Source organism: Conger conger, chromosome 2 (genome assembly GCF_963514075.1).
Source record: "Conger conger chromosome 2, fConCon1.1, whole genome shotgun sequence".
NCBI classification, from domain to species: domain Eukaryota; kingdom Metazoa; phylum Chordata; class Actinopteri; order Anguilliformes; family Congridae; genus Conger; species Conger conger.
Genome location: NC_083761.1, coordinates 21,259,470 through 21,285,263, shown reverse-complemented (window position 1 = coordinate 21,285,263; position 25,794 = coordinate 21,259,470). Strand labels below are relative to the sequence as shown.

The 25,794-nt window shown below is 47.7% G+C and overlaps 1 protein-coding gene across 1 annotated transcript in view; it reads right to left on the bottom strand.

Moving 5' to 3' along the window:
* The window catches only part of lzts2a (leucine zipper, putative tumor suppressor 2a), a 55,439-nt gene that overhangs the window by 17,448 nt on the left and 12,197 nt on the right, over positions 1-25,794 (bottom strand). Inside the window, exon 2 of the mRNA XM_061232557.1 lies at positions 7,898-8,018. The gene's annotated coding sequence lies outside the window, so the exon portion shown is untranslated. The remainder of the gene's footprint in view (positions 1-7,897; positions 8,019-25,794) is intronic.

Here is a 25,794-nt window from a genome sequence, read left to right as displayed (position 1 = left end):
ATACACACACACACACCCCACCACCCCCCACTGCCAGCCCCCAACTCCTCAAATCAGTTTGAGCTGCTTCAACGGCTTGGTAAACATCCCTGCAACCCCCAACCACACACATACATGCACACACACATTCACACATTCACACACATACGCACAGACACACACACACATGCACACACACGCACACACGCAAGCACACACACACACACACACACACACACATTCACACATTCACACACATACGCACAGACACACACACACATGCACACACACGCACACACGCAAGCACACACACACACACACACATGCACACACATATGCACACACACACGCACACACACAGGCACACACACACACACACGCACACGTACACACACACGCACACACACTCTTCACTTGACACCATCTCCTCCAGACCTGACGGAAAGTGAAAGCCCTTAAAAGCCCAGCAATCAAATGGCAGCTTTTTTCCTAAAGTCCATTTGGGGGGAGGATTAGCGAGCGTTTATGACAAGGAATTGGCAACACACTGTCAGACAGACACGATAGAGAGAGGGAGAAAGAGAGAGAGGGAGAGAGGGAGAGAGAAAGCGTAGAGTGCCGATACAGACCCCCACCATCGCTAATACACCCTCGCTTAAGGCCACATTCCGGAAGGGCTTTCTGAAGCCTGTAACTCTGTGTTTTCTTTTAAGTAGGTGGACAAAAGGCCTCTCTCCACCCGGTCGGTCTCCACCAGCCAGACTTCCAGGAGAGACCGGCCTCTCCGCGCTATCTCGCGACCACGGCTAACACCTCGCCGCCTCTCAGCCCAAAGCCAAGACTACAGACAGAGTTCATGAATAAGTAACCTTGTCTCTCAGACCTGACTCCGGTTCTTCTGCAGTAAAGCCGCCGGTGTAATGTCAGCCTGCACACAAACACGCTCGCGCACACACACGCGCACGCACACGTCCGCAGACACACACACACTCCGCCGGGTTTTCACATACCCCTCCGAGCCCCCTGCATAGCTGCTTCCTTCAGTTAGCCCCGTGTCCCGCAGAAGTTGCTAAAGATCCCAGGTCCGATCACACGGATTCCCCTCGCTGCACGGACTCTCTTCCTCCTCTTCCTACTCCTCCTCCTCTTCGCCTTCCTCTCGGAAACTTTTCCCTCTTTGTCCCGCAAGCCCCTGTCTCCACACGACGCTGTTTGGGGGAGGCGAGGGGAGAGGGCTGGGAGTTTGAATGGGAGCCCCTTTTCTCCTTCTCTCTCCCCTAGTGTCCGCTCTGGCAAAGCCCCTCCTCCGTCCCTCCCTCTCTCTCTCTCTGTCTGGAGGCCACACTCTCTCCCCCCTCTCTCTCTTTCTCACTCTCTCCCTGTCTGCAGGCCCCTCTTTTGCTTGCTCTCTCACTCGCTCTCTCTCTCTCTCTCTAATGCCTGCTTCTCATCTTTCGACAAGTCACACAGTCTCTCACACACGCACACATACACACAGTCACTTACACGCACACACAGTCTCACAGACACACAGTCGCTCACACACACAAACATGCTTACACATACACAGTCACTTACACGCACACACACAAACAGTCACAGACACACACATGCACACACACACAGTCTCAGACACACACACACAAACAGTCTCACAGACACACACATACACACACAGTCTCAGACACACACACACAAACAGTCTCACAGACACACACATACACACACAGTCTCAGACACACACCGTCTCAGATACACACACAGTCTCCCTCACACACACAGTCACTTACACACACAGTCCCACAGAGACACATACACAGTCGCTCATCTGCACACATACACACAGAGTCACTTACACGCACACGCATTCTCACAGACACACACACACAGTTACTCACACATGCACACACACACACACACAGTGACTCTCACCCACACACACACACACATAAACACAGTCACTCACACAGAAATCCACACACTGTGACTCTCACACACACACACACTCTTCCTTCCCCCTTCTTTCTGTCGCTTCAGACACTGGGGGGGGGGTGTTGTGTTCTCATGTTTGCTTTGACACCCCCACCCCCCCACTCTGATTTCTCCAGCTTTGATCCAAATAGTGCAGTGAGCCAGCTGGAATGACCCGGTCTAATTAAAAACATTCCCCGATCGAGGCAGTGACACTTCCCCCAGACCGCCGCTCGCTCGCCGTCACAGCTGTGTGTGGCGGGCGGTGATGATGTCAGAGCGGGATGGGAAGCAGGCCGGGGTGGAGAGCGCGGGGTTTCCTGTAGGTGTGTGTGAGCCCCTTCCGAAAGCAGACCCCTCAGGGATCACAGCCTGTGCAGGGCTGTGTGACCCTGCAAACCTGCTGCTCTCATCAGGATATCCTGCAGCCGGCTTCCCTGTGTTCTGGACCCGGCAGGCAACACACACACACATGCACGCACACTCATAATACACACACTCACAATACACACACACTCGCACAATACACGCGCACTCACAATACACAATATACACACACTCATAATACATACACACACACAGACAGGCCATACACATGCACAATACACAAATACATGGGAATGCACACTGACACACAAAGGGACACACATGCATAACAGAACACATACAGATTGACACATACAAACACCCACACACACACACACACACACACATACAACACCCACACCCACACACACAAACAGGCACACACAAACACCCCCCACACACACACACGTACAAAGACCCACACACACACATACACACACGCACACACGCACAACTTGCAGGATGAGCTCTGCAAATGAACTTACTTTAGCTCCAGTCGAGCTAAAAACAACATCACAGGAGCAAAGCAGCTTGGGAAATGATACAATCTCAGCACGGAGGCCGGGGTTCTTTTCTCTCTTTTCTTTCCTCCTCTTTTGCACATTCACCCCTGTAAAAGACGGAGGGGGGAAAGGGCTTGTTCTTTTCAGCTGGCCGAATCTGCGGCCTCACCCCCCCGCCCCTCTCCGTCCTGTTTGCACGACCTACTGACAAAGGCAGGGGAGTGTGGCCTGCTGTGTGCTGCAAGTGCAAGACTGTGTGTTAGAGAGTGATTGTGTGTGTCTGTGTGTGTGTGTCTGAGAGAGTGTGTGTGTATGTGTGTGTGTGTCTGAGAGAGTGTGTGTGTATGTGTGTGCGTGTGTGTGTCTGATAGAGTGTGTGTGTATGTGTGTGTGTCTGAGAGAGTGTGTGTGTATGTGTGTGTGTGTGTGATAGAGTGTGTGTGTATGTATGTGTGTGAGGGAGTGTGTGTTTGTGTGTGAGATAGTGTGTGTCTGTGTGTGTGTCTGAGAGAACGTATGTGTATGTATGTGTGTGTGAAAGTATTTGTGTGTGTGAGAGAATGTGTGTGTGTATGTGTGTCTGAGAGAGAGTGTGTGTATGAGTGGGAGAGTGTGTGTGCGTGTGTGTGTGTATGTGTTGTGCATGCGTGAGAGAGAGTGTTTGTATGAGTGTGTGTGAGTGAGAGAGTCACACAAAGGCAGGGGAGTGTGCCATGCTGTGTGCTGCAAGTGGAAGACTGTGTGTTAGAGAGTGAGTGTGTGTGTAAGAGAGAGAGTATGTGTATGTATGCTTGTCTGAAAGTGTTTGTGTGTATGTGTGTCTGAGAGAGAGTGTATGTGTGTGTGAGAGAATGTTTATGTGTGTGTGTGTGTGTGTGTGTTTGTGTGTGAGTGAGAGAGTCACAGAAAGGCAGGGGAGTGTGGCATGCTAGTGGAAAACTGTGTGTTAGAGAGTGTGTGTGTGTGTGTGTGTGTGTGTGTATGTGTGACAGAGAGAGACAGTGTGTGTATGTATGCCTGTGTGAAAGTGTTTGTGTCTGAGAGAGAGTTTGTGTGTGTGTGTGTGTGTGTGTGTGTGTGTCTGAGAGGCAGTGTGTATATGTGTGTGAGAGAGCAGTGTGTGTATGGGTGTGAGAGAGCACATTTGGGTGTATGGGTGTGAGTGGGAGAGTGTTTGTGTGTGTGTGTGAGAGAGAGAGAGAGAGAGAGAGTGTGTGTGTGTGTGAGAGAGAGTGTGTGTGTGTATTTGTGTGTGAAAGAGAGAGAGAGTGTGTGTGAGACAAAAGTGAGAAAGGCAGAGAGAGAAAGAGAAAGTCTGTCAAGCAAGTTAAAGAAAAGTGGGAGATAGAGAGAGTGGAGCTAAGTGAAGAAGAGGGAACAAAAGAGAGGAAGAGAGAGAGAAAGGGATAGAGCAAAAGAAGGACATTATTGCGGAGGGAAAAGGCCGTATCTGATTAATCCCTGGTGACTGGCTGACAATGGCTACACACGCCCCTGCTCACGAATCGTTTCTGAAAACTGCAGCACCAGTGTAATTGTGAATGTGTGTGTGTGTGTGTGTGTGTGTGTGTGTGATAGAGAGAGCATGCATGCCTGTATGTGTGAGAGAGAGAGTGTATGTGTGTGTCAAAGAGACAGCGCATGCATGTCTCTATATGTGAGAGAATGTGTGTGTGTGTGATAGAGAGAGTGAGCATGCATGTCTGTATGTGTGTGTGCACGTGCATGATGCATGCATGAAAACATGAATTAATTAAACTATCTAATATAATTTCAGATCTTAAACCACAGTACGCCAGCCAAAAACTCTTGCACACGCACACACACACACACACACACACATTTATTCCTTATTTAGCTCCACATTTATAAAATATATTATAAGGGCGCAAATATATTTCAGTTGCGTTCTGATGTCCTTCACCTGAGTAGCAGAAAGCATACCAGTTGAGCTCAAGCAAACAATATACATAATAACCAAATGCATCTCAATTGCTCCAGCAAGAAACACACACACACACACACTCACACACACACACGTGCGCACACAGAGCCCACCAGCCATATAAAAATGCGAGAAGGCCGCAAATCATCGCTCGCCCCTTGGTGCTGCCGTTAACACAATTACCCACAGCTTTATGTGGGATAGAACAAGGATGGAACACAAGCTGCCCATAAAAGGCACACACAAACTCAGTCACACACTCTCACACAAACCACCCGGAGACACCCATCTCTCGCCTCATAAATCTGCATCAGGGGGGAACAACAGAGGCAGGGGCCAGCAGAAACGGCATCCTTCAAACAGACCCCGGGGCCCTTTAACTCCACATTAGCCGCAAACTGCCCCTGCCATTAACCCTTCAGGGTGTAACATCACAAATACGTGATTAGAAAGTATGTGTTCTTAACTGAACTTCCTACCGCTAATGTTACAATCACCACTGACTTGGTGAACGTTCACGGCAAACTATTTGCATTTGGATTGCCACCAATGCCTTTTTAATACAAATGGACGTAGGTCTAACAAGGCTAGCGAGATGATTAGCTGCTTCCCTGGGATTTTATTTAAAAAGTTAAGAACAAATATTACACTGATTAAAGTGCATTATAACAGCCAAATGATTGTCAACTTTTGTTCTCTCAGTGTCATCCCCGTCGGCAGCCATTTTTGTTTGGCGCACACTACCTTTTCAAAGTTTCAATATGTTGTCGATGGAGTCAATGGAGTTCTAGAACACCGACTTCAAAGGGATAAAGGGTCCTGGTCCACTGCAGTGCATTGTGGGACCTGTCCAAAAGAAAGAGCGGGTACTTTTGAGGATTTAAGCTAATTCCCTGCCATTAAGGGATCCTGGTCCATTGCAGTGCATTGTGGGAAATGTCCAAAAGAAAGAGCAGCCACTTTTGAGGATATAAGCGCAGGTCTTGATCTTGGATTACACTGCGGGCCTCGTTCCAAGCGGCTATCGGCTAACGTGCGCGGTCGATGGCGGTCAGTCACTGCGGAACATGACAGCCGCATACGAAAGAAAGCTGACAGCTGTGTTTATGTGGACCTGAACCCACAACAGGGACGGCCTGGAATAGCAGCTGCTGCAGAGACCAGCACGGATCCCCTAAGACCCTCGGCAGGGTCACCAGACCACCAGCAATCAGCAGCCTCTCCCAGGCAGCTCCTGTAACAGGGCACAGTCACAAGAACCTGACCTCCTTTCTCAAACGTCCCAGCATACTAGTGCACGGACAACGTGTGTGTGTGTGTGTGTGTGTACACAAATGTGTGTACGTGTGTGAAGAAGGCTGTGACAATTGAGCCCATAGTAACCAGAGTTCCCTCTAACCACAACGGATACTGGCCCCTGCCAATATGACCTTTGACCCCCTCCCTCTGCTGCTTCTCAGTCACGCTCGCTGCACTGAGCTGCTGTACTGAACAACAGCCTCACAGAAATTACACCGGGACATTACACCAACAACCCTGACAAACAACACCTCACTTACAGAAGACTCCTTACCTGGACTACTTCACTACGACTAGCCGGAAATAAGAGACGGTGGAGCACACTAGGCTCAGAGAAATGCACTCTGTTTAATGTGAGACTGACGTTTCAACGTCACTTCCTCAGAGTCAAAAACAGAAACATGGGCCACACTCAGAGGTATGTAAACACCCACTCAATTACATAGTGTAGGGTGTCAAGATCACCTACGAATCATATCCATATACATAGAATAATGGTATAGATGACATGCTCAATGTTACATGAAGAAATGATACATGAAAAAACAGCGACCAGCTGATTCAAAACATTGCTTGAGCTGGCCAAACCACATCAAGCTGGGAGCTGGTCTGAACTGGTCAACCACCTAAACCATGCCGAGCTGGTACCTGGTCTAACTGGTCAACCAGCTACCAGCTATTTCAAAACCTGTTTTAGCAGGGTAGTACTGTGGCCATGGAGCCTCATAAGCAGTGCCTGGCTATGGCAAAGGAATGGAGAGTATCAGTTAGCAGATGCTCACCATCTTAGCCCAAAGGGGGGCTGCTCGGGTGGGCTGGGCGCCTGGAGCCCCCCTGGACCGACTGCGGGAAACAGCGTTCCAGCTCAGCAGCCGCGCAGCCTAGCTAGCAGACTGCGTCACGGGAAAGGAGCAGCGGGCGGTAGCGCGTGACTCGGACAAGAACGCCGCGGCCTGCTGTTGTAACAGTTGTGACTGGGAAAAAGTCAAACATCACTCAGCTCAAAAGAAAAAAGTTCACAGGATGGGTCTGTTGCTCTTGGGTCTATCACAGAAAATAAATAAAGACATACCCAGAGGCCGTGAAGGCAGCCCTGACAAGACCCTGCTCTCCCTCTAATAGCGAAACCAAAGATAAGTCAGTCTCAGCAAGTATTTCAGTCATATGTTTTTGCTAAAAAAAGGCACAAATATCACCAATGAGGTGAGACAGTTTTACATTTCATGATTTGCCAACAAAAATTTAACTTGTCAAGTAGCAAACAGTAACTTAAAACAAGCTAATATTTTCTACTTGAGTTTTTTTTTTTTAAAGCTTTTTAGACTAATTACAAGACTAAAACTATTTTTTTAGCGTTCATGGGTCACTCTGAATTTCGACTTCCATGGTGAATCTCCACCACAAAACAAGTAACTCGCCTTTTGCATTCACTTCAAAAAGAAAGAAGAGTTCTTATCTTTGAGAACATTTTTTAAACTGCGAAAACATTCAGAAACTGCACTCATTTATTGCCACAGCAGACAAGCCTGAGAAGCTGAATGTTTATTTATTTTATTTGAATGTTTAAAAGTGATTATGTTTCAGCATTGTACACAAGTATAAAAATAAAAATGTCCACAAGGGATTCAAATAGCTCTTCACCACTGTGTCCTCTTTCTGCTCTTATGTTTCTAACTTCTGGTAACACTTTGCCCCCAAAAATGATTCAAAAACTATAAACATTTCTACTTCCTGTATAAACAGACAGAGAAGTGACTGGACAAAATGGCCGCCCATCTCTGTGTCAAATGTGGCTGCACACCCCTGCTGAAATCCCCCACCACCCCCGTCTCACCTCTGGCTGGGTCCCTGTGTTGAGCTCCTGGAGACCCGGGGGATGTCAGGGGCGCAGGGCAGGCAGTCATCCCAGGACGTTACCACACGCTGGGGTTCTCCTCCACCATTCCGTGGGGCTGCTGCAGAGACACAAGCACACAACGCACACAGGTTACGCAAAGCATGCTGGGAATCCTCGTGAAAATGCTGCGCAAATACTGGGCAGCCTGCAGCAGAGTGAGGTATATGACAGACCTGCAAGAGCTGTTAAGATCTGCACGGCTGTTATGCTCTTGACCAAGGCCCTTAACCCCACATTTCTCCAGGAGGGATTGTCTCCTGTTTCAAATCAACTGCAAGTCGCTTTGGATAAAAGTGTTAGCTAAATAACATACACTACCTGAGCACTTTAACAGACCTGTACACCAGCTTGTTAATGCAAATATTTAATCAGCCAATCATGTGGCAGCAACTAAAGGCATAAAAGCACGTAGACATGGTCAAGAGGTTTAGCTGTTTTTCAGACCAAATGTCAGAATGGGGAAGAAATGTGATCTAAGTGACTTTGACCATGGAGTGATTGTTGGTGCCAGACAGGGTGGTTTGAATATCGCAAAAAACTAGTCATCTCCTGGGATTTTCACGCACAACAGTCTCTCTAGGTGTTTGCAGAGAATGGTGTGAAAAACAGAAAACATCCGCTGACTATCAGTTTTGCGGGCAAACACGCCTTGTTAATGAGAGAGGTCAGTGGAGAAGGGCCAGACTGGTCAAGGGGACAGTAACGCAAATAACCGCACATTACAACAGTGGTATGCAGAAGAGCATCTCTGAACACAAAACAACTCAAACCTGGTGGATAGGCTACAGCAGTAGAACACTTAATAAGTCTAAAAATATAAGTCTAATAAATACCTAATGAAGTGCTCAGTATATAATGTAATAAAGCAAGTATTACATTACATTAATAGCATTTGGCAGACGCTCTTATCCAGAGAAATGTACAGTTGAGTTTTAGACTCCCCTGGAGCAATGCAGGGTTAAGGGCCTTGTTCAAGGGCCCAACAGCTGTGCAGATTTTATTGCCGCTACACCGGGATTAGAACCACCGACCTTGCCTGTCCCAGTCATTTACCTTAACCACTACGCTACAGGCCGTAGTAATGTGACTGTTACAACAAGTACACACTTACTCATCTTGAGACACAAACAAGCACACTCTCACAACACCCCCCCCCCCCCCCCCATCACACTGAGACACAAGCACACACTCTCACAAAAGATGCGTCAAATACACATATTCACTTACTCACTCACTCGTTTGCACACTCACTCACTGACTCTCAACCTAGCTCACTTATGCAGAGGGACGCAGGTAGACCGAGTCAGGCATTACTTACAAAAGGTTAAATAAGGTAACTGTCGTTCCTTTTGTCTATAGCAGAAAAGTGTGCTACGCAGGGCTTTTACAGTTACTCTAAGACCCACAGGCTACAGTCTTTAACGCAAAGCTGCATGGAAGAGTTAGCGTGACACACACCAGTACGAGCAGGAGCGAGCGTCCCTTACGGCTTCATATGAAATGGCGGTGGTGTGTCGGGCAGCGTGCCTGTCTCATTAGCATACACAGCCTCTGGACGTCTTCTACAACCAATGCAACATGACAAATCGCCTAAAAGAGTTCAATAAACAGTAAGCCAGCAAAACTGAGTCAGAAAACAAGCCTGCTTACTGCATGATTTTATTTTTATTGATTTATTTTTGTTTATGTTTTTGTTGCTGATCTTAACACGGCTGCCAAACCAAAGCGAGTGTAGAACAATACTCTTTCTTCTTTTTCTCGCTGGCGTTGAAGCAAACACTTTGATGGAGGCGATCACGTGACTGTAACTGGACCCATCTCCTGTGGTTATTTTGTTTGCTTACCCTGGTGTAAAATCCAGTTTGAAATACCAGCTACCAGCGATTTCAAAACATAGTTTGACAGTCTTCACCTGGTCAAACCATGTTGAGTATAGAGCTGGCCTAACTGGTCAACCAGCTGTTCCAAACCTAGCTTGAGCTGTATTTCTTCAGCAGGGTACATATAAAATGCACTTTAGTAAGTCACTTTGCTTTGAGAAGTCACAACTGTGAACTCTCATACCAAAATGGCGCCCGATAAGTATGTCAGTGACTACTGAAATACTCCTCAAACTGCTAGGGGAGGGGACAGCAAACAAAATGATGGAAAAAAACAAAATGGCCTCCAAGCAGCCTCACAGGCTAGGCCCTAAAGTCACATCCGTTTGAGCTAAAGCTACTATAAATAATTAGCCTGGACCATGACCGGGAGTCTGCAGCAGTTAGCTTCATCCCCCTGGGTGAGGACGGGTTTAAGTAGGCCAGGTTGCCTTGGGTTAGCGGCGCGCTAGCTTCACCCAGCAGTGTGCCAGCTAGCGCCCACAGGCTACCGGCTCTCCTCTGATTAGCGTTACCTCCCCTGCAGTACGCGCTGCGGCCTGTAGCGTGTAAAATCCTCGCAGGCCGGTGGGCGGAGCGCGCGAAGAAGTGCGTGTGCTTCGGCGGCAGCTCTATTTGGACAGGTGTGGGTCGACTAAGAGCGGCAAGACTGCCAGTTTAGAGAAACATAAATCAATTCAAGCTGGCTGATGATGCAGAAATGAGCAGGGCTAACGGTGCCAGTGGCGGCACGGCTCCATTGATTACGTGGGAACGCCGATGCATTTTGAAAGCAAATGAAAAAAAAATCTCTTGTTGGTGAATGAGGCATATTAGCGCCTGGCTATGAGGTAAAGAGGAAAGGAAAGATCTCGGCTGCCAACGCACCCACCCGCCCCTTGTAACCCGCCCCTCCCCTCTCCACCTCGGTCCCCCCTCTCCCACCCCCACACCATCCAGAGCCGGTTGGAGAAGAGCGGGGGGAAAAAAGTTTCCAGGAAAAATAAAACTCTTTGTTGCCATGGTTTTCAGTGAATCAGACCTGACTTAAAACAGACCACAGGCATTCCTCAGGCTGTGTGTGCTTTATATTCAAAGAGGAGGGAGGGAGAGAGAGAGGGGGGACAGAGAGGGAGAGAGATAGAGAAAGAGAGGGAGAGAGAGAGGGGGGAGAGAAAAAGATAGAGAGAAGGAGAGAGATAGAGGAGGAGTGGACACTGCCACACTCTGGAGAAATGGGCACAATGCAATGCCGAACATCATTAACAACAAAAAAACGGGGGTTTCCATTTTGTGTTTGGATTAAAATAGCTTCTGCATTCTCAGAATTTCAAAGCTCAGTAGTTCCTTGTTTTGCTTTCTTGGGAATTTACAGTTAGATCGGGATAGATCAGGTACAGTGAAGTAAGACAGTACAGACTGGCAGGAAAAAGGAAAATTGAGTTGTGATGGACAGGTAGCTAAAGATGTTGGTTAGATCATATGCAAGGGCACAAAGAGGCCATTCACAACAGATGACTCACATAGGTCACGCTGTTAATAGCATTATGCGCCGTGTACCAGGGATCAGCAACTCACGGTCCTCGAGGGCCGAGAACTGCTGGTTTTCCACCCTCCCTTTACCTGCAAGTCAGGTGTGAAGACAGTCTGGCCAATCAGTAGCACTAATAACCAGGGAAAAAAGAACACCAGGGCTGGTTTTGGGTTCGAGGGCCAGAGATGATGACCCCTGCTGTACACAGATGCAAAAGGCAAAGCCTTGGTAAATGTGGATGTGGTGTCACGGCGTGAGGCTCACACCTTCCTCTCCGCTCCTCTCTATCTTTCCGATTCCCGTACGGAAAATATACGCCCCTCCCCCGACCGCCCCTTCATGGTGGCGGAACGCGCTCGCGTTTCTAACCGAGTAATTCAATTACGCGCACATCTGCAGAAGCCAACCAGGCCACAGCGGAGCCTTCCACTGCCTCCACATCGCTCCGGTTTCACGTTTCCACCGCCCCCCCGAAAACAAATGAGGTCACATCGATGTTACACTCCTCTGCAGTACAAAAACAGCAGCACCCAGCTCCCCCCCCGCTCCCCACTCCCCCGGCCTTCTCCCTGGCCCTTAAGGCTTGCTCAGGCCGTACCGGTCTGGGCCAGGCCGGGCCAGGTTGGGACATCTCCTTCTCCTCTTCATGCAGTGTGGGAGTCTTTGAGTATTCACCCACCCCACCTCCCTCCCACTCCCCCGTCCTTCTCCCAGGCCCATACGGCTTGCTCAGGCCGTACCGGTCTGGACCAGGCAGGACCAGGCCGGGCCAGGCCGGGACGTCTCCTCCTCCAGCAGAAAGGGAGTGTGGGAGACTTTCAGTCTTCACCCACCCCACCTCCCCAAATCCCCTCAGCCCACACAGGCAGCTCCTGCAGAAATCAATCAGGCCCAGAGCAGCTGAAACCTGACACAAGGCAGCCCATTGATCTGCCCGTGGGCCGCCTGGCTATATCGGGGCTTAGCACGCGCGGCAGCTCAGAGAGACAACCGAGCGGCACGTCGTCCCGAGATCCCCCGCTGCTCTTAAATCTCGCTCTCACGCTTTCTTCTGCGCCGGTGGGCGACCGAAACGCCATCTCTGATGTCTCGATTAAAACGGACCCTTTGTAGACAGGCGGGTGACGGCGCGGTTCTGGCCGAATCGACGGAAGACGAGCAGCGAGCACCCGTTAGCCGTGTGCCCGTTAGCTCAGGCGCCGACCTCACCCTACAATTCCTAATGAATGCCGGGTCAAATTTCATAGACTTGTTCTCCTCAGCTCTAGGTAAAGAGCTTTAGGCTCTGTAACAGGACAATAACGCACCGGGGAGATGAGGTAATGGTCAAGGCTACGTACTCAGTGGCACCACCCGGTGGATGACTTCATCCAATATCCTACCTCAGAACTATTAGTCCCTTATAAACTGTCCCGTGTTTGTATTTAGCCCCTGACTTTTTTTTTTCCTTCTCAATTATGATCGGCCACCCATATTCATAGTCTACTGGGCTTGGGTTGAGTATAAGACATTGAAGTGCACATGCAGCACAATTGATATACATAGCCTATTGAGAAAACCAGGGTGAATTAGACGATATTACCCTTTAACAGTATTATATTTAAACTGTTGTATCGCTTATCTTGATCATTCTGTGACATGAGCCAACAACCTTGATTGAAAATATATTTAAAAAATATATTTGGCCTTCATTTTGTCACACAAAATGTTTGAATCACCACCCAAACTTTTTCTACGCACAATTACAGAATAGATCCCTCCCAAAGTGAGCGCTACTGTTATGGCTCTAATTTGCTAAACAAAGGAGTAGTTGCCACAGATTATGGATCGGAAACATCGTCAATAAAAATCGACAAGCAAAATGTGGTGAAAGCTGACAGTTTCAATGTCTTGTGCTGTCAGGTGGCGTGATGTCACTGAGATATTCAGGGAAGTGTAGGCAAGGTGTCATCTGACTCCTTACAGCGCACTCATTTCAGTGCACAGAACAACTTAACACCGACTGACGAAGATGCCCAGGGAAAAGCTCATGAAATGGCGCATAATTTCTCTGCCTTTAGAGGTGCGTGTTGCCAAGAGCCTTCCATAACACATACCTCACAGCAAGCGACTGCTATTTATATTGCCCATATAGAGGCGTTGTGTGACCAACCCTGATTCGATGATGGATACGTATCATTAAAATTTAATGAGCAATGCTCAGTAATGCTGAGCTATTTAGTCATTCTATTTTGAGGGTTTTTTCAAGGGTAGGCACATCCCAGGCTTGTAAAACGTCTGTATACAAACAATACCAAATAGTCCAGCATGGCAATATGATGATATATTTAGAATCCCCATCTCCCAGTCCTGTTCTCAGAGCCGCCTACTTGTTCCCAAACCAGGTCATCGCCGCGGTCCACGGTCTGCACCCTACACTGAACAGGAAGTGTGCAGAACATTAGCCTGGTTCCTGCTACAGTGCTACACGGGCTGAGATTCCAGGTTTGTACACCTGTTGCCTCTGTGTCAGTAAGGTAGCCCTGCTGAAAGAAACAGCTCAAGCTAGGTTTTGACCAGTTAGACCAGCTCTATACTCAACATGGTTTGACCGGCACAAACTGTGTTTTTAAACGGCTGGTAGCAGTTATTTCAAGCTGGTCATAGCTGGATTTTACACTAGGGAGAGTAGTCCGTTTGAAAAGCAGGGGGAGGAAATTACACAGTGCAGTCAATTGTGGTTTTGTTAAACGTGTCTAAAGCTGGCAATTCACAGAACTGCAGTAGGCACCGCAGGCCTGGGTGATAGGACAATGTAATCGAACATTTCACGGCCATTTTGATTCTTGATGAGCGATAATCGTACAATCCTACAATGCAAGGGAAGTAATTAATGCAAAACCAATTAATCTTTGCGACATAGTAACTGACATGAGCAGAGCTTGGGTCTCACTGGGGAAGCTATTTTTCTCAGATATGCTTCATAGTCTACTGACACTCAACTTCAATCTTATTCTCAAATGCCAAGATTGTGATATGATTTTGAGACACCACACATTTGTGTGCTTTCTGTTTTAGGTGATCACAATCTGTGTTATAGCACACACTAGCCTACACTGTATTGCTGTTCACACCAGACAAGATTTTTAAGATTGTTGTTTTCTGTCTGTAGGGTGGGAGGTGATTGGGAGAGTACAGATCTTCTGGGGTTTGAAAGAGTGAGAATCACTTGGGGGACGTTTAATCCCAGATTAACGGCAGAATAAAGTGTGACAGCTGTACTGAGACCATGCAGAAAAAGTGCTACACAGACAGAATATTTGCATAATTCATCCCTATTAAATCTCCAAAGATTCTCAAGTTGCCATCTTAGGAGAAGGCTATTCATAGCGTTACACAACAGAGATAGAGAGGGAGAGAGAGAGATGTGAGAGAGAAGAAATATCATGCTAAAGTCTTATATTTGCCACATTATTTAACCTGATAATGGCCAGCTACATTTTTATCATTAAAACAAGAAGCAGTCTAGTCTTTTAAAATGTATAATTGTGTGATAATAAGCAGCTTTGTCTTTTTGTAGCCGTTTGGCTATGAAGTCCGCCCCAGTTTCCGCCTCTGTTTTCATTGTGTAAGCACACATGCATAAAACATGACCTGCAGCCTCAGTCACTGACTTTTATGTATGGAGAATTTCACTCAGAGAACAAAGAAACAGCCAAGTTTAGTTTAGTGAAACTAGAGCAGGCTTGTTCCTCAGACCTACAGAGTTCTCACACATGCCCACACAGCATGACGTAAAGGAACAGACGTTTAGCATATGAGAGAGCAGAAACATAACCAGCAAAGCACACTTATTGCAGATAATGCACTGACTCGAAAAATACATTTTGAAAGAAAGAAACTGCTATATTTAGACACATGTGAAGATGTTAACGGTGCTTCATAAAACGGAGATCCCTACAGCCTGGAACTAAAAGGTTTGTGTGTATGTGTGTGTGTGTGAGACAGAGCCAGAGACAGACTGTGTGTGAGTGTGTTTGAGACAGACATAGACAGAGTGTGTGTTTGTGTGTGTGTGTGTGTGTTTGAGACAGACAGAGACAGAGTGTGTGTTTGCGTGTTTGTGTGTGAGAGAGATACAGAGAGAGTATGTATGTGTTGTGTAACATACAAGCAGCAGACACGATTAAAAACCGAGGAAAAAGTTCCAGTTCTCTTCAGCCCAGAAGACTCAATGGTAGCAGGTACATTTCACCTCCCCAACACTAGAGGGCACACTGTACTATAAACAGCAACAGGAGGTGCGACCTTAGCACTCCGAGTGCTGGCACTACATCAGCTGACTGAGGGAACCTGGGGACCTGCCCATTACTCAGGGGTGACACACCCTTACCTCACAATCACTCCTTTTAGAAAAACATGACAAGTACATGACTATGACACCAGCCAGCTACTCCCATCTACATCCTGAAGATGTCCCATACCTCCAAATAAGGTGGAGTAAAAAAATATGCAGTCAACACCACACAAGCAGGGGCAACCTGTAGCGTAGTGGCTAAGGTACATGACTGTGACCTGGAAGGTAGGCGGTTCTGGTCCTGGTATAGCCACACTGGTGTTGGGCCCTTGAGCAAGGCCCTTAACCCCATGTTGCTCAAGGAGAGACTGTACCCTACTCAGTGTACTCAACTGTAAGTATTTTATTATGGTAATAATAATAAAATATTATTATTACCATACCACCGTGACTTACTTGGGTATCCTCCCCATATCAACTTCAAACACAGCACTATAGCCAAAATCTCAAAACAGCAGTAACATTCCCACAAATTCCCATTTCAAAAAATAAATCAGTATTCACCAACAAATCTTCAAAGGATTCTACATTATCGCAAATAACGTTTCCCTGAAAATCCTCAGGAGATCCGCGAGAGGGTAACGTATCTGACCCGAGTCTGTTCCGAGACGCCGTCGTGTTTATGCTTCGGTAGGCTGCGTCACACGGGTTCGCTCGGCGGGAGTGTGAATAATGCTACGCCGCTACGAATCTCGTTCAGCTGCTCAGTCCAGCTTTGTTTTCTCTGAGGGCTGTGCAGCTCCGCGAGGCTGTGGAGACCGAGCGTGAGAGGCGTTCTCTTCCTTTCTTTCTCGTTCTTTCTTTCTCTCCCTTTCTTTCTTTCTATCACTCAATTAAATTAAGTTTTTACTGTGATATAATTAGCGCTACAAGCCCACCGACAGTTTTACTCTGCCTTAATTACAGTTACAGCCCTGCTAACACATTTTTACGGGGAGATAATTGCTGCTACAGCCTTGCCAACAACTTTTAACTGTGGATGGTTATTAGCATTGCAGCCATGGTCCAAGAAAGTTTGCTTGTGTTTGTGTGTGTGTTGTGCGTGTGGGCGCATGCACGCATGTGTTTGTGTATGTCGGTGTATGCATGCACGTCTGTATGTGTTTTTTATGTGTGTTTGTGTGTGTATGCATGTGTGTGTATGCATGTCCATGCCTGTATGTGTTTTTACATATGTGTGTGCATGTGTGTATGTGCGTGTATGCATGCCCATGTCTGTATATGTGTTTTACATGTGTGTGTGTGTGTGTGGGCTAATTTTCGCAAAAGCCGGCTCAAAGCTGTCAGAGGAAGACAGGACGCAGGAACATAATTTCTCTCCTCTCCAAACTTCAGCACAAAAGAGATTAATCCCAGTAATCTGGAGCAGGAGGAGCAGCAGTAAACGTCCTGCAGGCCAATCAAGCCCCAGGATGAACCAGTGGCCCTCGTTCCAGATTACCCCTGCACCAATGAACGCACCACACCCGGAGGACAACGGCAGGGATTAAACCGCGCGCCGTTGGGAAAAAAAAAACACACAACAAACCGTCTGCCTTACAAAGATCTGGGTCATTATTTAAAGGTACAGCGTACAGGAGGATAGGAATAAAGCCGCGCACATTATGACCGTAATGATGCTAGTTGCTAAAGACCGTGATGAATGAAGGCTGTGTGTGCTTGGAGTCCCGGCGGAAGGAGGTCCGCTTTAGGAAAGACGTCCGCGTCCCACTTTCTGTCCTTGACACCCCGCCACCGTACCGCATGTCTATATGGCAGAGTGCACACACGGTAGAAGACATTTTGCTGTGCACACGCTGCAAAAGAAATGTGTCTAAACAAGTTTGAGTTTCAGTCACTAAATGAGTCTTAAAGTCTCAAAGTCTACTCAAGTACAAAATAGTAGCTTGGCTAAAATTACTGTTTGCTTGACAACTGAAATTTTCTTACCTCATTGCCAATATTTTTGTCTTATTTAGCAAAAATAAAGTGAAAGATTTGAAGTCGTAAATATAAGTATAAATATAATACGTTTAAGACTAAAACACATGTTGAGAATGGCTTATGTTGCCATATTTGTGTGTATTTCCTGCAGATGGGCTGGTGTGCAGTCTCCTCTGAACCCCTCCTGTGTCACAGCTGCTCGTGCTAAAGCCCCACAGGTGACACAGATTCAACAGCCTGTCGACCAGAGCTAACCGTAGCATCGCTGCAGATCTGGATTACACGCAGGTCGAGGCGGGGCCCGGGTGCCCTTCATATCCCCCGCCCGCAGACAAGACTATTTTTGGAGAAGGCTTGCCCAGGTATGGGGCTTCAGGACCCATGGGTCCTACTCGTGACACAGGAACCCCCACCCTCTCCCACCTTCACCCCTAACCTCAAACGGAGGTAGGCTGAGAGCGGGAGCAGTGAAATCAGGGCACTCGGTTTTTTAGAGAGGTGAAAATTTCACGGAATTCAGACGAAGTCTGCGGAGGGCCTTGAACATGGTGTGCTCTGAGAAACTGTGTCAACGCCGTGCCGGCTTCCCTTTTTGTGTGTCGACACCCCAGAGAGGGCGTGGGCGTGGCCCTGGTCCGGCGCTCCGTCCGGAGATTTCGCTCCGAGAGGAGGAGCCTTCGCAAGTGCGTTTGGAGGAGGGGCTGTAATGAGGTCACCGCCAGAGGAGGTCGGCATGAAGTCCTCACCGTGATGCGGCAGCAGTGGAGGGAGAGGCCAATGGCTGATACACAGCTTCCTTAAACCGTATGGCCAGGCTAAGAGACCTGGTAACCTGTGGGTCTCTATGGAAATATTACAGACATATTTTCTTAACATGGCTGCATGCAAAGAAATAAAGAGGCTATGGATTCAAATATTTCAGAACAGGTGTATAGTCAGAAAGGACATGCCTCGCTTTATCTTGAGTTAAAAATTTGTGATAACAACTTCAAAAATCCCAAAAGCACAATGCAGCCCACTCAACATGTCCTCCAACGAATCTGATTAAGAGATCAAACCAGGCATATGCACACAGAGTATGCACCATCTGGGTCTGCGTGCAGTTAACAACCCAAAATGAGCACAGTTTCTTCCAGTTTCCTAGATGTGCATTTAATGTGCCATTTAAGTCAAAAGCAACATCACAGGAACGGTCCTGAAACACTTACTTAATTGTGGGTAAAGACACAAATTTCAATCATCACTCACTTTAATTTTATTGGGAAAGTTAGAAAGGGGCAACAACTCTGCCAGTTATTCATTATACTTGCAACATCTTTAATACGGCAGTGACTCATATCTCTCCGTGATTTCACAAGACCTAACGGTAAACTGCCGGTTGGGCTCCTCGTTTACGGAAAGCCCGCCTCCCACAGGAAGCCAGCACTTCGGAGCGCACCATAAACACCCGCCCACAGCCCCAAACAGACAGAACCGTGAGGTCATTCCAACCGAGCAAAAAGGGGTGCAGGAGCCGGCTGCCAGACACAACCCAGAAATTACTGGGGGGCTGAGGGAGTTTGGGGTTTGGCGTTTGGGGTTTGCCCATTCCTCGGATTGCTGTAATCATTTACAGCAGGACCCCACCCCCCCCCACCCCCATGTTGCATTGGCTGCAGCTCTCCTCTGTCCCACCCCTCCACAGAAAATCCAAACATCAATGATGATGTCATCAGTGTGGGCAAGTTGTGATCCTGTGGGAGAAGGTGGTTCTGGGAATGAAAGACTGAAGGGGGGGGGGGGGGGGGGGGGGTAGCCTACGCGATAAGCTTGTGTGATGCGGTTTCATTAAAACCCAGACTGCCTTCTAGGATCTTTCTGTTCTTCTTGTGATCCCCACAGGTGCTCCTGAATTACATGATGCTCAGCGCTGAATTCTTAAAATTGCCGCTTATGTGTTAAACACCAAAGCAAAAACAAACGTTTAAAGATTGACCAAACATTGCATGCATCGTATAAACAAGCATTCATGAAGGCGCTGTGGCCAAGTTCTCCTCTCAACAGACATGACATGTTTTTGGGGGGGCACAAGTCTCCCCCAGGATCTACATCCATGGATTTGACCAATGACCATGTCGTTACGACAGTATCTTCACATCTTCTCATACAATGTAATAAAAGTGGAAACTGCAAATCCCCACCGGAACGTCCAACACTGCAAAATATGTCAGTCTTAACAAGTTTTTCTGTAATGAGACTTAAAATCTTATTTCTTTCTCTCAATGAGAAAATACTTGCTTGTTTTAAGTTCCTTTTTGCTTGACAAGTATAATTGTCTCACCCCGTTTGCAAATCTTGAAATTAGTCAAACTGTCTAACCTCATTGGCATTCCTTTGCCATATGTAGCAAAAAGGTAATAGAACTTATGAGACTAAAATACTTGTTAAAGGAGTAACCTGGTGGTTGGTCACATTTTCTAGGTTTCTATATGCAATTTGCACAAAAGGTCATTGAAGAAACACAATGAAAGTATTAAATACACCGATCAGCCACAACCACCTGCTTAAACCAGTTTTTTCATGATTAAAAATGTATAAACTATAAATACTTAACATTTCATTATGTGATATGTGGACGAAGCAGATAATCATAAGTGAATTGCATTCAAAAGTTACATTTTTTAATGAAAATGGAAATATTGTAATGGTTGCCTACATACATACCATCCATCCATCCATCCATCCATCCATCCATCCATCCATCATCTGAACCCGCTTATCCTGAACAGGGTCACAGGGGGCTGGAGCCTATCCCAGCATACATTGGGCGAAAGGCAGGAATACACCCTGGACAGGTCGCCAGTCCATCGCAGGGCACACACCATTCACTCACACACTCATACCTACGGGCAATTTAGACTCTCCAATCAGCCTAACCTGCATGTCTTTGGACTGTGGGAGGAAACCGGAGTACCCGGAGGAAACCCACGCAGACACGGGGAGACACGGGGAGAACATGCAAACTCCGCACAGAGAGGCCCCGGCCGACGGGGATTCAAACCCAGGACCTCCTTGCTGTGAGGCGGCAGTGCTACCCACTGCGCCATCCGTGCCGCCACACATACATACCAAGATATCTAAATAACAAAACAACGTTTAAAATGTATCGTCCTATTTTCAACCAGTTGAGAATGTTCTCGTAGTGCGTTACATGAGGATAACCACTCACCTTATCCTCCCCTATAACTCGTAATCCATAGTTTTCGTCGCTGGCCTACAGGCAAGACAATGCAAATATTTGACTAACGTTAGGTTCATTTAAGGACTATCAGACTATTTCTGGTTACATTCATTTAAAAAACTAGTTTGCTTTCGTAAGGTGACGTTAACTAGCTCGTTTGCTTTCATGAGGAAGTTATAGTGCTTTTATCTTAACTTGGCTAGCTGGCTAGCAAAAATCATTATTGGATAAATCAGCGTCCTTACCGTAGCTATCGATAGTTCATATATGAGTTATCTATTCAGTCTCCCAAGATGACCGCGTATCGTGGAGGTAACTATGGTAACAAACAACAATCTGTTGAAAGTGGGGACACGTCATAGCTAATTGACAGTTTTTTACATGACATTACCATGCCCAGACAGTTTGGGAAATTTAGGCTTAGAAAAATAAGCTTTAAAATACATTTAAATGACTGAATAATAGAAATAAAGACAACTGGCAAGTGTCAAATTGAACAGCCATGTTACTCCTTTAAGACTTACTTATTTTTTGTCTTTTTGCAGTGAAGAGTTATGCTAGTAAGTAGAGAGAACAGAAGGAACATTGGGATTGACCATCTGGTTACAAAAGATAATCTGTGGTCCCACCCAGTCTTCACATCTAGTGAGATGAGACTAATTACTGCTGAAGGCAATCAGCTTTAATTACTGCGTGCAGGGTAGTGCAGTAATTAAGAGGCTGGGCTTTAAATCAAAATGTTCTGGGTTCAGTTCCCACATGCAGCACTGCCAGCACCTTTAAGCAGTTCCATTAATTAAACCAAAGTTCAGTTCGCCTAATATTTTCACTTCAGTACATATCCAGCTGCTTACGTACTGTATAAATTACAGCCCACATAAAAATTGTAAGCTGAAGAAACTAGCTCCGGCAGCTGTATAACCGCATTTGCCCAGGAAATTGCTAAAAGGGAATTTCTCGTTTAAAAATGTTCTTTTACAGAACTGAAGAGTGCAGAGTAGACACTCTTATTTGAAGAGATTAACGAGGATTATGGCAAACGACTAAGTGCAAATAACTCCAAGCGCTGTAATTTGTATTTATATAGTGCTGTAAAAGTGCAGTTGTAAACCTGGGTTTTAAGGCTCTGGTGATATAGGGTGAAGAGGTCTATTGGTTTTGAGTTGGTCCGTACTCTGGGGGCCCTATTGAAGGGAGGTGGGCAGGAGGCAGTGGGAGGGAGGTGGGAGAGTACAGGAGGGAGATGAGGCTTCGTTCTCCCTCGGGGGACTGGAGGTGGGCTACAGCCAGGCAGGAGGGCGGGTTGTGAGTAGGTCAGAGGAGCCCCCGGGCGCTGATGTGAGTTAGCGGGGCTGACTCATGACAGACTCAGTTATTTCACTAATTCAGCCTGCAGCGTAGTGGTTAAGGTACATGACTGGGACCAGGAAGGTTGGTGGTTCAAGCCCTGGTGTAGACACGCACATCTGTAGGGCCCTTCAGCAAGGTCCTTAACCCCACATTGCTCCAGGGGGGATTGTCCCCTATCTACTCTAATGAACTGCAAGTCACTTTGGATAAAAGCGTCAGCTGAATGACAAATTATTATTATATTATTCATTCCACTCAGCCAATTAGGAGAGGCGCTGCTTTTCCTCATGTCATACCTGCACACAGCACTCACTGTGCGCTAGTGTAAACTGTGGGTGGCAGGGTGGAGATTAAAAGTTGCACGAGGTGTGTGGTTTCTCAAAAAACACACACCCAGGGAGAACAGAGGGAGGGGAGGGAGATAGAGAGAGCGGTACACAATGCCAGCCCCTGCCTACCTGACCCATCCTACCCCCCCATCCTGGCCGCTCTGCCACAAAGCGTGCGGGAAACCTCTCCAGACTAATGACTTCAAAGCCAGTACTCCTCAGCGTGAGCGCGTTACATAACCACAGCTCGCTCTGTCCCCCCACACTGCGCTGCGAGCTGCATCCCTCTCGCCCGGGCCAACTGTGACGCAAGCACACACACACTCACACGCACACACAGCTCACACACATACACACTCTCACACACACACACACACACACACAGCTCACACACATACACACTCTCACACACACACACACACACACACACACACTCACACACACTCACACACACACACAGCTCACACACATACACACTCTCACACACACACACACACACAGCTCACATAAACACACGCACACACACACAGCTTGCACACACACACGCACACACACACAGCTCACACACACACACACACCCACAGCTCACATAAACACACAGCTCACACACACACACGCACCCACACACTTACACAGCTCACACACAGTCACACACACACACCCACTCACACAAACACACACACATTCACACACACACCCACACACACACACACACACACACACACATACACTCACACACACACTTGTGCATGCACACACACGCACACTCACACACACCCACTATCAGTTTGGGCGTACAAAATCACACACACTCACGTGACACACACAAACACATTTACATTCTGAAAGAGACATACAAAACACACACACCCACATATGCACAATCCCACAAACAAGCCTGCAGGATCAGAGACATGCAAACAGAATCACCCATTCGCACTTAGAGTTAGTCGGCGGGTCAGACACACACACACACGCACGCACACACACACACACACACACACACACACACACACACACAGCGAGTGCCCACAGGAAGGCACCAGACCTGAAGGAAGAAGACCGGAGTGCGGACAGCGCGACACAAGTTCCATACCGGCTGGTTATTTCCATGACTGCAGTGCAGTTACGTAACTCAGGCAGGATGGGGAGATGGAGACTGTGCACAAGAGCTGGGGATTCGGGAGCCGCAGTCAAGAGGGGCCTACAAACAGCACAGGCCAAATGGGGGATGGGGGGGCAGGAGGGGGGGATGGTTTTGTGCTGATGACATACCCACATCTGGGAACGTCCCAACCTGAATGCAAACAGCTGGTGCTGAAATGCAAGCCAGCTTAGAAAGAGAATGCGGGGAGATGGAGAATGCAGCAGAGCTTGTTCAGGTTTCGATTGGGACACGTTAAAACTCTGGGACTCACTGAGACCCACCAGGACTCACTGGGACTCATTAGAACTCGCTGAGACTCACTGAAACACACTAGGACTCACTATGACTCACTAAGACTCACAGAGTCCTAGTGGGTCACTTGGACTCATCAGGACTCACAGAGACCTGAACTCACTGCGATTCACTACTGACACCCAACAGGACTCACTGGAACCCATCAATGACACCCACCAGGACTCCATGGAAATCACAGTGTCATACCAGGTGGTCTCTCTCTAAACTGCAGAAAGCTAGGTTCACTGAAATCAGCCTCAGTATAAACAAAAATAAATAGATCTAAGATCATAAATAGGAGATTGGGATGTTTCTTAACTGAACATTTTAATGCTGAGGTAACAATCACTGCTGGTAATTGCATTTCTAAAGAAGCAAGTTCTAGAATGTTACAAAAACATGGGGGCTAAAACATAACAAACAGATTCAAATAAAGACAAAAAGACAATGTGGGTGAGGAGTGGGAGCGGTTATCCGGAGTGAAGGGCCTGTTATATAACCCGGGCTAATCCCTCCCTCGGTGCTACAGACAGCTTCCAGTACAGAGGGCACAGCCCAATGGGCGTGGAAAATTAAGCGCAGATTCACAGCCCGTACGCGAACGCTACGAAGGCCGCCATCCTGCCACCCTCCGTCCTCCGCATGCACGAGTTTCAGGGGGCGTATTCGGCATGCTGGCTCACAGTGCTGGTATTGTCCTTGGCTGGAAGACTGTGGAACAGATTGCCAGGATCAGAAAGGAATTAGAATGTAGAGAGCCAATTGCTCAGGTGGGCACACACAGAAGGCATAGACCTAACCTTATCAAAAGCTATCATATCTAACATTGACTGGAACACCCTCAAGTGAGGAAGTGCCTTTTTATTTAAAGAAGGTGAGCTCTGGCCATCAAAAGCATGTGATTTCTGGGTTGTTTATTTACCAGTGAGATGAGTATTGGCGCACTACACGATGCCGGCTTATGTGAAGCGAGAAGCGGTGTGGATAGTTGTTGACATCCATCGTATCTGTGTATCTTCAGTGTGAACCCACCTTAACAGTTAGTGATTTCCCAAAACACACCACAAGGGCCAAGCTTCAGTATCTGTATGTCCACTAGAGGGCAGGACCGAGCCAGTACCAGTTCACTTTAGAAGGACACCACCCCCAAACACTGATCTGGGGTCAGAAAACCCAGAAACCCCAGCCAGGTCCCCCTAAAGCCTACATGCTATGCACATAAAACGGTACGCCAGTCAGAACGGTACACCGTGTGCCCATGTTCCATTACAGCCATGTCTCCCAAAGACTCGATTGGCTGTGGCAGCACACATGGACCTCAGGCCAGGGGAGGGGGCTGGGGGCTGGAGCCACACGATTCCATGGAGGTGTTGAGTATCGGAAAATGAGGGAGGACAGGGATTGGCAATGGGAAGAGAATGGAAATGGGGTCTCCGTGGTAACCGTGGAGAGGCTCCCGGGCCCCCCCCCCCCAAATCTGAGACGGAACTGCGGATGTTAAGGGCCCCCTTCGGAGACCGCCATCTTTATTCAGCTGAGAGAGAGAGAGTGAGCGTAAGATAGAGAGTCAGAGAGCGAGAGAGCGAGATGGAGAGAGATGTCCATGAGAAACAGGCCGTCTCCGTGTTTATAAAGCATCGTCGCCGTTGCCGCTGCCCCTCCCGCTGGTGCACGGGGCCCGGAGACGACGACATCTGCTAGCAATTACCTCCAAAACCCAGATCAATCTGACGGAGGCACGATCCGGAGCCAGCCGCTCCCCCGCCTCCCCGCTCCCCTCCGTGACTGAAGCCATCGGTCTCCGCCAGAACAAGGGAGGGGGGCGTCCATCTGTAGAACCAG